Raw genomic sequence first — 15263 nt, 5'->3', positions numbered from 1 at the left:
GTGATCAGCCTAAGTCTCTGCAAATGGCAGCTGAAAGCTGATGGTGCCACTCATCGCTGCAGAAGCTCTAGATGGACTTGTGTTGCAGTTTGGGAGGCTTAAGGTGGACATTAGGAAAAGATACATTTACCCAGAAGGTAGTGCAGCAGTGAAATGGGTTAGTCATGGGGCAGCCAGAATCTATGATTTTGGAGGTTTTCAAAACTTCTTAAACGTAAACATGACTTACTTAATCTGCTACAGCAACAGCCCTATTTCAACCAGAAGTTTGGAGAAGAGACCCCAAGAATTCCCTGCCAAACAACATTTTTTACAGTTTTAGGATGGTCTCAGGGTTTAAAACCAGCTGGCAACGAAGTACCACACATCCACTTGCTCACTTCCCCAGCAAGATCAGAGAAATAACTGGGAGGAGAAAAGTGAGAAAACTCATGGGGTAAAGACTGTTCTAAAGGTAAAGCAAAAGGTACACACACACAAGCAAAACAAGGAATTAATTCATCCCCTCCTGTGGTCAGCCAGGTGTTCAGCCATCCCCAGAAAAGCAGGGGATGCTTACACACTGATTTGGGAAGACAAATGCCATCATTCTAGAGATCTCTCTATTAGTTCTTCTCTCCCCAGCTGTATGTACATCCCCAGCATGATGTCATATGGTCTGCAACATCCCTGTCATCAGCTGTGGTCAGCTATCCTGGCTGTCTCCTTCCATCTTCCATGCACCCCCACTCCTCTCACCCTCATGCCAGTATGAGAAGCAGAAAAGGCTCTGTGTGAGTCCTGCTCAGCAACAACAAAAACATCTCCATATTATCAACCCTGTGCTCACCACAAATCAAAACACAGCTCCATACCAACCACTGTGAAGAAAATCAACTCAACCCCAGCCCAAACCAGCACAGATTGTTTTCTTTCTTATCCAACCTGCCCCACATGACCTAGTTGTAAGCAGTCTGAAAGCAGGTGGGAAGACTGAAGCCATATCAGCAACATACAAGTTAAAAGGCTTCCTTAAAACTGCAGTAAAGGATTCATAGAGATTGCTTGCAACAGCATCCAGAGAGAGAGTGGAAAACAAATCAAAACTCTGAGAAAAGGCAATCTGAGACCAACAGAACTCAAGCTAAAAAGAAGTGTTGAGAGGTAAGAGTATTCTAAGCCCATTTTTTTCAGGTTAAAAAGGTGAGGTAGTATACTGCAGCATTGAAATAAAACGTTACATTTCTAATACTATTTGCACAGAGGCGTCACTCCTTCATGAAAACAAACATTGGCACACAAAGAAAAAACAAAGATCCAGCAGAAAAGAAGTAGCTTTCTTCCCCTTCTGCACAGACCTATGAAGCCCCAAATCTTTCCCTGCCTGGGAAAGTCTGGAGAAGAAAGATGAGATGAAAGACTTGATTTATTGGAGAGACCCACTTCAACAGACAGAAGCTTAGAGGGGCAGAGCACCCTGATACCCTTACAGGCTGCGGTGAAGCACTTTCTACTTGCTGAAGTAATGAATTAAAAGTAGAGGAATGACATAGAATTTAGCAATTTTCTAAAGATGAGTCTAAAGGTGTTTAAAAAGTCAATGTAGCCATTGATTCAAAAGCAGTTCTATTTGAAAGCTGTTTCAGTAGATTATACCTAGGTCATGAGTGCAGAAACTAACATTTCTTGAAGGTTAGTGCTAAAAGTGCAGGGCCATGATGATAAGGACATGAAGAAGATCAGAGGGCTGGAACACTCTCCTACAGGCTGAGAGAGCAGGGGCTGTTCAGCCTGGAGAAGAGAAGGCTCCAGAGAGACCTTACAGCAGTTTTTCAGTACTTAAAAGGGGGGCCTATAAGATGGGAACAGACTTTTACAAGCACATGTAGCAGTAGGATGAGAGTCAGCGGCCTTAAACTAGAAGAGGGGAGATTTAGACTAGCTGTAAGGGTGACATTTTGACAATGAGGATAGTGAGGCAATGGAAAAGATTGCCCAGAGAGATGGTAGATACCCCATCCTTGGAAACAGCCAAGGCCAGGCTTGATGGAGCTTTGAGAAGCCTGTTATAGTGGAAGGTATCCCTGCTCATTGCAGGAATGTCAAACTAGATGGGCTCAAAAAGTCCCTTCCAACCTAAATCATTCCATGATGCTGCTCTATGATTAAAATAGCTTTATTTCTGAGGTGAGCCACACACTTTTCACAGTAGCACTGCTATTTACTGACATAAGTCAACCAAGACCTTGTGTCTTGGTGCTGAAACAAATCTATCTACAATTACCCAAGGCAAGTCTGCACACTGCAGTCTCTGTGGTTCAGAGGTTGAGTTTACCGCATTTGTACCATTTTCTGTCAACTGAAACTGTTGATTTATGGATCAAATTTAAATTTTTACCTGAATTTAGTTATTGTGCTTATTAATGCATTGCCAATTTAGTAAAATCATAGTAACTTAGCTTAGTGTGTTCTCAGTTAAGTAAATATTGATGTGTCCAATACAAGCGAGTTGTACGGAATGAACATTGAGACCTTAAGTAACCTTAGGCAAGAAATTTACGACTCAGCTGTCTCTCTGCAGGTTCATTTCCTCTCAGCAGCAATTCAAAAAAGAATTAATCCACTGCAGAATTAGCTTTCTCCAGAAATGCAAATCTTCTTCAGCAGAGCAGCATTATTTAAGCACTTTTATTGCTCAAGCAATTGGGGGTGACGTCTTCTTGGAAGAGCTTATAGAATTTGTAGAGTGTGAAAGTTATAGCAATGTGCAACCACAGCACAGAGGTGGAGATAGATGCAAGAAGACAGGAACGTGAGCTGTATGGAAAAAAGCCAATTTTATACTTCATTATGATTTTAGATATAACCTTCTCAGCCAATGCCTCTGTTCCACATCTGTTATTAAAAATTTGAAGTTGTTAATAATCTTTGTATTTACATTTTTTCCATACTTCTGAATCATTACATTCTCTTGAAACACAAGGTTAAATATACAGGGTCTCATAGTCCGATTACTCACCCTGTTGCAAACAATCTTATGGCATAATATTTTGAAACCTGAGTTAAAAACAAAAAAATTGTTTTCTTGCCTTACAATGTAGGAGCAGATAAATCGTAAAGACAAGGACATTTCTGAAGAAGCAGCAGAACAGCTTCTTCCACAGCTACATATACACCAGAAAACAACCTAGACATATATAAATTTGATCTATTCACCTCCTTCAATACTGAAAAGCATTTGCAGTTAGAAATTGAATTATTTTGGGGGTGGACAGGGGGAGGAGGCAATAGGGAAAGAGGAGATGGAAGAAAAATTGCTACAGCAGCAAGATGTTACATTTTTCTAGTTGTTAGACAAGAATTACTTTAATTTCACAGGCCAAAGAGTGATTCTCTAGTCTGCTATTTAAAACACAACTGTAATATTTGAGTTCCTCACAGCCTTGAATATTTTCACACATTCCATCTTCCCAAGGAGAGCACAAGTGACACCAGCCTGATTCCAGAACAGGAAACATGGGTAAATTCCCCAAAGTAGTTGAGTAAGTCAAGTAAAACTATCTCATTTCCAGAGCAGAGCTGAGGAGCATGTTTTGAGCTGTATGAGTTCCCTGTAGAGAACACAAAGAGAGTTAAGGTGCATCCAAATGCTGACTCTAAAGAGCCAACTCAGACAGACAACCTGTTGTGAATATTTGCTTCAAGCTAACATGAACCCATCTCTCTTTTGGTTACACATGGAGGCAGATGGGATTTGCTTGGATGTAAATATGCAAATCCTAAACCTTTTCTTTTAGTCAAATGAATGTTAACTGGAACAGCTACAGTCTGCCTAAAGTAAGCTGATGGAGAATATTCAGTACATGTATGACTCCTAAGTCTGAGTTTTCTGGAAGCTTCCAGGGCAGACCTTCAGCTGCTGAAAAGTGTTCCATCATCCTTCTTTAACACTGGGTAGAAAATTTCCCTCAAAATTCAGCACTCAGGCTCATTCTTTCTGCTGCCTTAGAGTGCAAGAATGGGGACTGTATCTTCTTGGCTCCTCAAAAAGTTTCCTAGTCATTAGGCCACGGGCTGTTTGGGACATAGCAGCTGGGAGACAGGAACAAAGAGAAAAGGTTTGGATTAGAAGTGCCACATCCTCTCTTTACCTTTTGGCACCATGGGCTGTTTGCAATGGAGCTGCAGACTGCCTGCAAGGCAGCTGGAAGGGAGAACACCAACACATGCTCTCACTTGCTCTGGCTGCTGCCTCAAGCACGCAGGGGCCCCTATGACCCACGGCTGCTCCCCAGCTGCTGCACACAGAACCCCACAAACACACACAGAACAGGGAGCCCCACAACCAGGAAAAGAGAAACAGAATTTCAGGGGAAGACAGGATGGACTGCACTGGTGAGGCACTGGTCATGGCTTTTTCACAAAACCTTTGTTTGCTAGCTCAGGTCTCTTGAAATAAAAAAAAAAAAAGTAATTAAAATGCTAGCTGGTCCATCTGTAGGTTGCCAGGAGCAGAGCTGGATGTGGCTGCTGTGCATCAGGCATGATTGCACCAGCCCCATTCCCTTTACAAAAAAGCCTGCCTGCTCCAGTGGGGAGAGAGTGTTTGGATTTTCGTATGCTTTGTTTTCACAATCAGGCATTAGTTATGTTTAAGGTCCATGAATCTGGTCTTGTGGTTTAAAAAATATTTCAACACTCTGTATAAGCTATGCAGCATGGGATTGGGGGTTTTTGTTCAAGTGGCATTAAAAAATGGGAAGATAAGACTCGTGTAACAAGCCAGGGAATTTCAAGAACAAATCTATTTGCTGTAAGTTTCTCTCCTATTTTCACAGTTTCAAAAGATTCTTGCAAGACTTTTTCATGGCCAGTCCCATATCCTGGGACCCAAATTAAATTCTTCCCATCTTATTTATTTAGTGAGGAACATAGATGTGTGAAAAGCCCCTAAAAGCAGGTATAACATAGAAAATGAATGCAATAATCCGCAAATATTTCAATATGGAGAATATTATGCAGTTAGCATATAGCAGCTAAATTAGAAGCAGGTAAGCAACAAAAATAATCCCCAAACTTCACAAACTCATTTGAATGGAAAAGTACAGTTGCAAGAATATCCAAATTTGAAACATGCTCTGCAGTATCCTTAGCATATGGTGTTTACTAACCCTGCAAGTATTCAGAGCCTTGTTACTGAAGGAAATGGTCTGATTGTGTTATCTGGAATAACCGTCCTCATCCTCCTCCATTTTAATGTTGGAGACAGTAAACCATTCAGGTATTCAAGGATTTGCATATGTTTTTGGAAACTGTAGACTGACTTCCCTGATATTATTTAACCAAAGAATCAAGACTGGCCACAAGTAGCGGTGAGGCATTAATGCATGAGCTTAGTCTCTGTGATATGAAACATCAAAGGGAAAGATAATTAAGAAACAATTTTGACTGAATTAAATACAATTGATTTGCCTAACCTGACTTATGGCATGTGGAAGATGGCTCCTTCTCCGCTTTCAGGACAGTTGCAGAACAGATTTGGTGACCTGGTAGCAGGACAGAAGCAGAATGTTGCGCCTGTGGAAGCATCCAAGCTGTCCATGCATAAACCATGTATTACTGACAGGAGGCAATGGCAGGGGACAGTAGTGGTAGGTTCCCATTTGTGGTGGACAGAAGCCCCCATCTGCCTCCTTGGCTTGCTATCTAGATCGATTCATGGCTTGCCAGGGGCACAGATCCAAGGTGCAGCAGAGGAACTACCACAGATCTTGGGCTATCACTCCCTGCTGCTTATCCACATGGGTGCCAGTAACATTGCCAGAGGACATCAGTGGGGTCAAAAGTGCCTACAAGGATCTGAGAGAAAGGATCAGGAATTATAGGCTGGCCAGCCTGCAAAAATCCTGGACCAAGGCTCCTTGGAGCACATTTCTGGGCCCATGTAGAAGAAAGGAAGAATCATCATGGGTTCACTAAGCATCAGTCACACCTGAACAACCTGATTGCTGTCTGTGACAAAATGACTGGACTTGTGGACAAAGAGAGAGCAGTGGATGACTTTGACCTTGTCTTTAGCACTTGTCAGCCCTTTTTAAAACACTCTTCCTTCTCTCAACTTAAAAAATAAGAATTACAACCAATAAAGTTCTGTAGTATTTCTACCAGTTAGCACATGGGTCCTTAGTAGCTTCTGACCACAGTGAGTTGGCATGGAAGAACTCACACAAATAGTTATGTGAGTCAACTTATGGCTTTGCCAGGCTGCAGATATAGGGAAGACATTCTCATATTTATTTCCATGACAAAACAATACAGATTTCCATTGTATTGACAGATTTTTCTCCCACATAGAAGTAATGGTGCATATCCAGACCTTTTGGTGGAGGTCTGCAGTCCAGCTGAGTGGATATGGGCTGGAAGAGCACCTGGGGTAATGCCACAAATGAGGAGAGGAAAAACAAATAAAGTATCAACAACAGGACATGAAACTGAAGAGATCAGAGCAGTAGTTGTAGAAGAAACTTTTTGAGCCTCTGTTCACCCTGACAACAACCAGTCACATCTCTGGGATCACCAGCAACATTGCACCTGCAGGTTTAAAGCATTGTCTGGAGACTGAAGTCTTTCCTGGCTCTTCGGCCAAGAGCAGGTTCACCTTCCCCTTGTCTTTCCTGTACTTTTCCCATCTGGGTAAGAAAAGGCATTACATGGATATCTGCTGACATCTTGAGAACCTTCTCTGTCACATGCCATCAACACTTATTACTCTTCTTGACCTCTACCACTGCTTTTAAGGTCTTCCCTTTCTAGGCAAACCCATCCAAAGCCTTCTGCAGATCTCTGTAGGTGATGCAACATGCTCATCCCTGAAGGGCACTAAAGCCACTCCACTCTGCCCACAGGAACACTCACATGAGTCTGAACAGACCATTCCTGTTTCTGTCAAGTAGTTTGTTCCAGAAACAGCCCCAAACTTCGAGGTGCTTTTTGACAGCAGTGAGATGCTGGATGTAGGAATAGGACACCGGTACTTGCTTTCTGTGTGAGAAGATCTACGCCTTCATCAGCACATGGAAAATATTCCCTCATCTGGGGCAAAAGCTCCACAGCTGTCCAACTCCTGAAGACAACAGCAAGAACACAACCATAGAACAGACTTCTCCCCATGCTGGCAGCCCATCCACACCTTTGCCTTTTAGCTTTACCACCTCTGTATCTTCATGCTGACCTATTTCTCCATCAGCTTTTTTTCTGTAATAATTACATCTACACCAATAACGATTACTGAATTAGGCTTAAGATTTTACTTTTGCTAACAATAACTTCTTGGGCTTTATATACAAGGTGTGCTTCCTCTTTGCACGTAGACTTGAACACAACATCACATGAATGGGTTTGAATCTGTCTGTATTGAAAGCCTCCACTGATAGCTTTTGATCTGGGATCTTCACCAGTTTCCATTGCAATCCTTGATATTTGTTCCTGTGTTGCTTGTTACATGTTTATATTTTTGCTTGTGTATTTGCTTGTCTGTACATAATATTCCTTGCTTGGATTGTTTTACTGTTTCTATACACATTTAATTACAATGCTTACGGTTATAATCTACATTTGGCTTCTATCACAAAGCAGAGACATGCTCCCAGCAAATTATTATATTTACAACAAAACTGGTGAATGTCACAAAGGTGAGCTACGGATTCATAAAGTTACATATAGTTAGTAGTAAAATAAGTTACTGTGTTCCATTCAGTGATTTCTACAGCTACAGCCTATGCTGTCCCCTTTGCATGCTGACTTACATAGTGAAAGTGTAATTAAATTGGTGATCATTGGAGCTACAGCTGCTCTTTAAGCTTCTTTGTGTTCAAGTAAAAGTAAGAATGAATTATTTCATTAGAAGGAGGGAATCAAATAATTTCCACCTGTATTCTGATTTACAGGGCTAGTAGCAGTGCATTTGTGGTAAGCATGAACATATATATCACCTTGGCTTCTCCTTGTTTCAGAAGTGGAACTGGTCTGGGAATACCCAGATGACCTTCTGAGAAGGTCAAAGTGCAGGAAGGAAAAAGTGGTATTAATAATTCTAGCAAGGCAAGGAGTTACGCACTCAAGTGTGGTCCAGTTATCCCTCCTGGTGCCTAGAGTTAAATTTTATATTCTCAAAAACTCTATTTTGCTTGATGCCTAAGCCATAAAAAATCTGGCTAGAAGTGTCAATGTTTACATGCTAACAATTCACATTCTTTAAAGTCCTGTAGGGGATGGTCTTACCCAGTACATAGACAGGAGCTAAGGAGGAAAGAGAACACAGTGAGTAGAGAAAGCAGTTCTGTCATGTCTTTTATAAAAGAACCCTGAGGTTGACATCAGAGACAATGCTGCAGAGACAGTGTTTCTCTGTCTGTGGAAATCAGAATCTGAAGCTCTTTTTGAACGCTCACTCCATGAAACTTCATTGCAGTTTCTCAAGCGGCACTTCACAGGCTAATTTGAACTGCAAGCAACCAACAAGTATCCTGCTGATAGCAGGAGTCTTTCCCTGCACCAAACTTCACAGGATGTGATAAATGTGTGTGAGTGAGGGAAGGGCCAGGGATCACTTTTAGGCTTTTGCAGTAAGACTAGAGTAAGCAGAACTGGCTTGCTACTGCTCAATCCTTGCTGCCTCAATCCAACCCTTTGCATGTGCATATTCACCTTCCTTTAATCTGTCAGACCTTACCCCCACAAATAAAAGGGTGGAACATTCCTGATACCAGGAAGTCTGAGATGAAAAGCCCTCATCATCCCAACCTGTCCTACTTTGTATGAAATAACTATTGGTTTTGAATCAGAGACTTATGGCAACTATAGATGAAGTTTTAGAACACTTGCCTAGAAGCTGCTGAATACCCAATATGACAGTGATATATTCAAAAAACAGGGATTGTAACCCTGTCAAATTAAAATAATGAAAATCAATACAAAACCCTATGAGAAAGCTGATATTAATTAAAAAGTTATTCTCCATTCTTTCCTCAGTTTAACTCATATAAACATATACACTGGTACTATGGGATGGATCACTTCTGTTTACCATGAAGAACAAGATGTGCCAGCTGCTGAATCCTTGCTATGTATTCTGAAATCTTTTTGCTGGTAGCTGTATTGGGCCACTTATTTTGTACCCCTCAGGAGTCCCCAGTTGCTGAAGCATAATCTTTTGCCTCAGGAATCCACTTACAACAGCCTCCAAAAATGTTAGGCAAGGCATCTGCCCATTTTCTGTTATTTCCTCATTTTGAGTGTCTTGTAGCTGCAGTCTGTCTTCCTGCTGGAATTCCAGGATGAGAGGGGCACAACCCACATGATATAGCCATGCAGCCATTCTCTTGTTGCCAGAGTGCCAGTCTTCCACTGCTGAGGCAGCTGTCCTGCTGCCTTGCTGCAAGCAGCACCTTCCTCAGCTGCTACTGATTTTATTTCTAAATATTTTATTTATGCCACAGGCCATTGATGCTGGCCATTCTCCCAACCTGTGCTCTAGTGCTTTTTGGGGTGCTTTCATGTAGATCAGTTTCTGTTCATGCTGTCATCTCAGTCTGTGTATTTCTGGTCTTTTCCTCCAGCCTAGGTAAAGGCATGACAGACTTTTAGAGCAGGGCTTAAAGCACGTGCCTTGCCTTAACTCTCTTATGAGCTGGAGAGAGTCTCAAGGTGCTGGGCTTTCTTGTGTTATCTGTAGGCATCAGAATGCATGTGGAGAACGAGTATATTCCTATTAAGCCTTCCAGAGGCACTAACTTAAACAAGAACAGTGGACTATACATGCAGATATACTACCCCCGCAATAGAACCAGACCAGAGATGTCAAGTGTAGAAATTCTCCTTCTGGTAGAGTTCCTTCCCTATGGAAAGAGGAATCAAATATCAAATTAAATGTCAATAGTTTGCCACCATCTCCCCCTTTTTGCTCAGCTGCTTAAGCCTTACTGAAATACAAGGAAAAAACCCACAGAACAAAGCTCATAGAGTCAAATAAATTATTATAACAATTCACAGACAAAATTCTTGTTCTTCAAAACTCATTTCAAAACCTCATATATGGAGAGACAGACCTTAGTCTCAAGTCTTTTAGAGACCATTGAAAGACAATACAGTGTGTAGATGTGAGGTTTGGAATTCCTAAAGCCAATCTCTCCTGAAGTACTTTATTTTTAAGGTTTGATAGACATACACAGAGCTATAGAATGTGCAAGAATAACAGTAGTTCCTGCTGGAACTATGCACTATACTTATCTCCATGGCAGCCAAGCAATTAAGAAAAGAATAAGCAAACATCTACTGCTGCACTGCTGCATACTTCTTTCCCTCAGCCCTCTTCCTGTTTTTTGTTATTTGCCAGCAATATGTACTATGATGTTTGGATCAGAAACATCAAGGTTAAAAGAACAGTTACTGAACAGGGCAAAACATTTTATATCCAGCCCTTCAAAGTTCTGTTCCTGCTGAAGGTATTCAGCCTGATCCTGTCCCACCTGGAACAAGGAGGGACTAAGGAATGAGTGCTGTAACGACTGGGTATCAGCTATCAGCTCTTCCCAGAAGCAGCTCTACCAAGTCTTTCACTTCACATTGGCAACTCATTGACCCCAGCCATAATCTCCTTTCCCTCATCACACAGGGATGTCTACAGCTTGTGCTGTCCTATGTCCTTGCATTGTGAACCCTTGTGACCCATGGCCTCTTGTCTGGTTGCTGACACAGATTTCTCCACACAAGCACGGGCTAGAGAGTGAGACTGCACAGGAAAAATAGAATAAAGAATATTTTAGGAAGAAGGTAAGAGAAACTGCAGTTGAAGCAGGACTTGATCAGGTAGCCATATCAACCAGCAGCTTCCATATACATGGCTGTCCTCATCTATCCACACTTTCCTCCATTTTCCCATACTTCTAATTCCTGCCCCCACCTTGATCCATCTTTTTTCCCACACTTCCCTCCTCCTAAATAAACAACTGTAGTTACTTTTTCCCCGTTGGTTCCAGTTTTGCTACATCCATAACCACATTTGGCATTTCTGATACCTTTAGCTATTACATCTCAACCTTACATGATACAGAGCTATTAAGGTTGGAAAAGACCTCTAAGATCATCCAGTCCAACTGTTAACCCAGCCCTAACAAATCCACATCTAAATCATGTCCCCAAGTGCCACATTTACACATTTTTAAATACCTTCATGGATAGTGGACTCTACCACTTCCCTGGGCAGCCTGTTCCAATGCTTGACAGCCATTTCTGCGAAGAAGTTTTCCCAAACCTTAACAAGGTTTATTGATATGGTAGCATGGACACTGAGGGTTTTTTCCCAAGATTGCACTCCCCAAAAAGAGTCCAGTATTGCCTTCCAGTTCTCTTACAGTTACCTGGGAAGCTTGTCCTTCTCTCACACAGTTCCCCATAACCAGCTGTGAAATCTAGCCATTTTTCATGGTGTTACACTGTAATGTTTGCCAGCTGCTCACTTTGCTGTTTGTTATGTTTGGCAGTTTCTCTTGTTATGTCCCCTATTTTCTCATGTTCTGTTCCATTACCTAAGCCTCACCATGGGGCCTAGTCGTCCTCATAATGTATTTCAATGCGGAAACTAATCCATAATGTGTCCTGGTGCAGAAATCACAGAAAAATACAAACAACTTGTCCCGTAGATGAAATCGCAGAAAACATGATTGGAAAGGATTTCTGGAAGTCATCCAGGTGAGTCTTGAGAATTGCCAAGGCAGGAAATTCACCACCTCTTTGGTCAACCTGTTACAGTGCTTAACTGCTCTCACCATGGAAGAATTCCTTCCTTACACATCACTGGCAGTGCTATTGCTCTGCCTTGCTGCTGAAAAATTTTCCTCTTGTCATTTCGCTGCGCACATCTGATCCAAGTCTGGCGCAAAGTTCTTTTTTACAGCATGAAAGGAAAGTTTGTTCCCAAATTCTATGAAGTCCACTTTTCTGCTTATCACAACAGCAACATGTGTGGTTCAGGACAAAGAAGGGGTTAAAAAAAACAATTAAAATTAACCAAATTACTTAATGCAAACAAAAGTCAGCCACCTTTCCTCATAAATGGTTCAAAGGCCACATCACAGTTTTCAGTTCTGTGGAATCACTTCCCCTAAATCAAGGCTACCTCTTGTACAGAGAGAAAAGGAAGGGGAGAGCCTGGGGTTTAGAGCAGAACAGGCAGGGAAGCTATTCCAAAGCTTTAATTGAAAGATACTGTCAGAAATTCAGAAAAGGAACTCTAGACCTGGCTAAGGATGTTAGTATTGTCTGAGTTGCTAAGCAACTACATAAGTTATTAATATCAACATTAAGTAAATTCTGTTATTTCAATAATGAATTACAGTCTACTTTGTATTATTTAGAAAAAACCAAAGCATACTTTGTAGTGATAGAGTACTTCTCAATCTTTCACTTTACAGCAGCCTGCCACTAACATATAAAACTCATACACTGGTTAAAAAATAAAAATTCTTAATCCAAATGTCAATACCCAGATAGAAGCAGACTTCTTTCCTAAGTTTTTCCCCTTTCCTTGAGATGTTTTAATGTCACCAAACCTGAAGTTGATCTCTATCACTCAAGTCCTTCTATTTTTTTGTATCTACATCTCTGTCAGCTTATGGCAGAAAGATGTATTATAGTAATCAGTGTTGTGCTGAAGGTACAGCATCTTTTTTGATGCTTATAAGATTTATGAGCTAAAACAAGTGCCAGTCAGCATAGATGTTAACTACTTCAAAAAATGCTGTTGAAATCATCCCTGAGTACATTTTTTTATTTTTTACTCTTTTTTTTTTTTGTGCTGAAAAAGGTGCCAAAGCATATTCAGACATTTTGGTTGTTGTACCATCTCATGGTAAAGAAAAAAATTCAGTGACATGAAAAAAGAAAAAGCTACACAGGATAAGATGTGAAATCATTTAATAGAAGATCAGCAGCTTAATACATTTGCAGATGTAAGTATTTACTTATGATTTTTGTGATTTGTACCATGTAAGAAATTCATACCACATACTTAGAAGTAACACATAGATCATTGCATAACTTCTCATCAGTTAGAATAATTCTGCTTTTGACTGTGCCATGAATATGATGGGCCAAATAATTGTCACCTAGTGAAAGCTGGGGAGGTTTTACAGATCTCAACAGACCAATTTACACTGGTCAAGCACCTGATTCATCCTTCTTCCTCCTCTCTTGGCACTTCCTTATTGCTTCTTTGGGGAAGGAAGGTAATTTCATGTTTGCAGTCTATCTAAGAATTTGTTTATTTTTAAATAAGGAAAAGTTTCTTCTGGGTGTTATTTGAGGGTGAACAATAGCCTCAGAACTTAATTCAAAAAGCAGCTCTTAAGCACACAGTTGCATCATGAATATTTATCTGGCCATATGCAAAAGCTCTGAATATCTTGGCTCCACTGCTCTCCTTCTGCATGAGACCCCCCTTTGTTGGGAAAATGCTGCCATCGCAACCAAGGGCAGCAGAAGGCGAGGGGGTTGGCAGGCAGGGAGAGAAAGCAGGTTGGGTTTTCAGGCTAATTACAAGGTTTTGTGTTCTGGGTCACCTTGTAAATGAAATACGATGCTCAGAAAGCTGCAGCCAAAGCTGCTCGGCAGAAAGTGGAGCACACGCACAAAGGTTCTGCTGGTGTTTAGCCTTCCTCGAACACAACCTGCAATTTTCATGGTGAGCAATTACAATGGCTCTAGAAAATTGGTTCCTAGGGCATCTTGCTAAATAGACAAAAGTTGTTTTTATATGCCAGGCTGTAAAACTGTTCTCTCTGGGTCTGGTGAGTGATCTGTATCAATAGACTTCTTCCCTCAGAATTCTTTTGACACACTTGCTAAAATGCATTAAAATTAATTTTAACACAGCCTCAACGAAACAGATTTGAGCAGCTTTGCAAGCTAATGCTGCTTCAAAACATTTTGTCATATTGATCAGTTTAGCACTCCTTCAGTTTAAGGCTGGCATGGTTTCCAATTATCTGTACTGCACATGTAAAACACTTCTAGGCTATCTGAGGAACAGATCTGAAGGCAGCTGGAGTCTGGTTCCTACATCTCCTCTGCCTGTGGCCTGTGCTTATGTTTTTCATTCACCTTATAATTCTGCAACTTGAACCACATTTGCCAAAGGAATATTGTGAAAATTAGTATTTTCACTGTTCTTTGGTGGTGCCTCACTCTCACTCCTGCTATTTTCTGGATGACAGTGGGCTGGTTGTTTATTTACACAGTAGGGTTCTGTTTTCAAATGCAGCTTCACATAAATGAGCACCAAGGGCACTTTCACTCTTAAAGCACTGTACAGGATGTGTGTGTGTATGTATATATATATATACATATATATATATACCAGGGCTGATACCTGACACAGGGTATGGATGTTGTAGGGACATGAAATTGCAGACAGGACTGTGAGAGCACTTTGGGGGCCCCTCAGGTAACTGCAGCCTAAACACACCTGCACACTGCATCTCAGCTTTACCCGTGCAGCTCGGCAAGGAGAGGACTTTGCTGCTGAACATTTGCAGCCCTGGGGCTTTTTAAAAGCTGTGTAGATGTAGCAATTAGGATATGGTTTAGTGTTGGACTTGGCAGTGCTGGGGTAATGGTTGGACTCAATGGCATTAAAGGCCTTTTCCAATCTGAACAATTCTATGATAGTGTTTATCTGAGGTGTTGATGAGGACATCAGGATGGACTTCTGCCCCTCACTATTCCCAGTCTGCCCCTCACAGACTATTCCCAGCACACCATTAACAAAACTTACTCTCTTACGGTTTTGGCTTTGTTCCTGTCTGCCTTGAGCAACACGGATATGTCACAGAGAAAAAACAGAGAGAAAAACAAGGGATACAATGAGTCATCACTTTGATAGCTCAGATCAGGCACATCACTGCTAGAGCTTGCTCATAAATTTGGGGGTCACAAAGTTTAGTTTACATCAGAGCCATCATGTCTAAAACCTACTTTTGGACTGTGCCTGCTTTTTAGTGAAAGATTTTAGCCTAGCTCAACTTTTATAACTAAGACAAAGAATGCCTAAGTGAAACCTTATGTTCCCCATTTATAAGAATTTCTCAGGAATATAGTACGGCTGGTAAGATGATCTTGTCTCTTCTAGCCTTATACCTAAGCATTTTATTAAGTCCTTTATCTTCTTTTGAATTCACTGGGTTTAATATTTACAGTCACTCTGGTTTTGCACTTTTTTTATCTTAGTT

Source organism: Camarhynchus parvulus, chromosome 2 (genome assembly GCF_901933205.1).
Source record: "Camarhynchus parvulus chromosome 2, STF_HiC, whole genome shotgun sequence".
Lineage (NCBI taxonomy): Eukaryota > Metazoa > Chordata > Aves > Passeriformes > Thraupidae > Camarhynchus > Camarhynchus parvulus.
Note: the sequence above shows the minus strand (reverse complement) of the source record.